This window comes from Pyrus communis, chromosome 12 (assembly GCF_963583255.1).
Source record: "Pyrus communis chromosome 12, drPyrComm1.1, whole genome shotgun sequence".
Classification (NCBI taxonomy): Eukaryota; Viridiplantae; Streptophyta; class Magnoliopsida; order Rosales; family Rosaceae; genus Pyrus; species Pyrus communis.
The window spans coordinates 1-2,500 of NC_084814.1; positions in this window are offsets into that span (position 1 = coordinate 1).

The following is a 2,500-nucleotide window of genomic DNA, read 5'->3' on the forward strand; positions in this document are numbered from 1 at the left end:
CCTCGCTTTATGCCGACAAGCAGCGAGGCTCTGGCTTACCTATGCACATTGTCAATGGCATGTCGCAGTGCGTTCAATATCGACGTTTTCCCCCACACAATATAATGGTCCCCGTTGTTACAGTTCGTGGGTTGTTAGACGATTAGTGAATGGCAAAAGTGGACCGTCTAATGTTGGGGTCCCAAGTCATGTGAACATATTTCGTAGTCCAATAAAGCAATGGTTGTTATTGCAATGGCCAAGCCAAAAAATGCGACGACGACACTTGAGTAAAGGGTTTCTCGGTCTAAAAGTTGGCTACCAAATCAAAGCGCAAAAGAAGTCTTGTCGGACATTAGCTTTGGATGTCTTTTTCCAACTCATGTCGAGATTGGACTTTGTCATGTCGAGACTTGGACTTTGTCATGTCGGGAAAATGTATGTCGCGACGTGCCAAGACTCGCAAAGTGTCAGCACAATGCGTGTCATGATTTGTCTTTCACATGCCAATGACAAGCCAATAGTCACAAAATATCGATCATGGCATGCTAATGTCATGCCAAGCCTTGCAAAATATCGACCGTGGCATGCCAATGCCATGCCAATGACATGCCAATTGGCTCGCGAAATGTCGATCATGGCATGCCAGTGACATGCCAAGCCTCGCAAAATGTCGACCGTGGCATGCCAACGACATGCCAATGTCATGCCAAGCCTCGCAAAATGTCGACCAAGGCATGCCAATGACATGTCAAGCCTCGCAAAATGTCGACCGTGGCATGCCAACGACATGCCAATGACATGCCAAGCCTCGCAAAATGTCGACCATGGCATGCCAATGACATGTCAAGCCTCGCAAAATGTCGACCGTGGCATGCCAAGGACATGCCAAGCCTCGCAAAAGGTCGACCATGGCATGCCAATGACATGCCAAGGACATGTCAAGCCTCGCAAAATGTCGACCATGGCATGCCAATGACATGCCAAGGACATGTCAAGCCTCGCAAAATGTCGACCGTGGCATGCCAACGACATGCCAATGACATGCCAAGCCTCGCAAAATGTCGACCATGGCATGCCAATGACATGTCAAGCCTCGCAAAATGTCGACCGTGGCATGCCAACGACATGCCAATGACATGCCAAGCCTCGCAAAATGTCGACCATGGCATGCCAATGACATGCCAAGGACATGTCAAGCCTCGCAAAATGACATGCCAAGGACATGTCAAGCCTCGCAAAATGTCGACCATGGCATGCCAATGACATGTCAAGCCTCGCAAAATGTCGACCGTGGCATGCCAACGACATGCCAATGACATGCCAAGCCTCGCAAAATGTCGACCATGGCATGCCAATGACATGCCAAGCCTCGCATCTTGGCACTCAAAAAACTCGCCACTAGCCTCGCCACTAGCCTCGCTTCCTGTCGACAGCAAGCGAGGCTAGCGCCCGCTCTGACATGTCAAATTGCACAGCAAGCATGTCGAAAATCTTCAAACAATGTCAAGTCCCATTTTTATTGATAATTTCCAAGCACAACCCCGACCCCATAGTTAGTATATGATTTTTAGAAGGTCCTCCAACTTACGGATTCGAAAAATCTTGCACGGTTTTTTTTTTACGATTTTTCCAATTTCTCGACTTCAAAAAATAAAATAAAATACTTCCCGTGCTCGAAAAAATCTGAATTTTTTCCTGAAAATCCATTGTATCTATATCTACATCCCTGCAAAAAATCTCGTTCAAATTCCAAGTATTGGGTTTTTTATGGCCCAGTATGACTCCTCGCGAAAGTTGATGTCTCCTCCTGGCAGTGCCATAACAGCATAATATGCTATATAGGGGGGTGGTGCTCCATGCATTTCAAGCAGCCTGCACCATCGCTCTAGGGATGACATTCTCGACCATCATCACGTGTTGCCTCGGTATATATGATGTGTCGGGTTTGGGACATTCCCGCCCATGGTGCCGACGACGGTGGCGGTCACCCCCGCCACCGCCGCCGCCCCCACCACCATGGGTGCGATTTCGTTTTTTTTTTTTTTTTCGAAAAAAAAAAAATTTGTTTTCAAACGAAACAAAATCATTTCGTTTTCAAAATAAAATGGGGGACAAAATGGTTTTAAACGGGGTGGAAAACACGTTTTAAAAAAGGGCGGGTGGGAAAAAATATTTTCTCCTCAAAAAATAGCATGGGATCATTTGTTGCAAGCAGGGGGGTGGGAAAAATTTTGGGGTGGGATTTGCATCATGGGGGTGGGAAAAATTTTTGGGGTGGGATTGCATGGGAGCGGGTTGTTTTTTCGACATGCATGTTTTCGACCTTCGGTTGCCCTCGGATTGTTGGATATTAGGGTGGGTTAGGCTTTGGATGAACCAATGCACAGGCTTGTCCTAGGCATGTTAGTGGGTGCACGGCAATGCAGTCCATGGACGTTTGTTTTCCGAAGGGCTCGCCCAGTTCACTACCATGTCGAAGATCGGTCTTTGCGGCGGCGATGAAGAAGTTTGTCCCTCT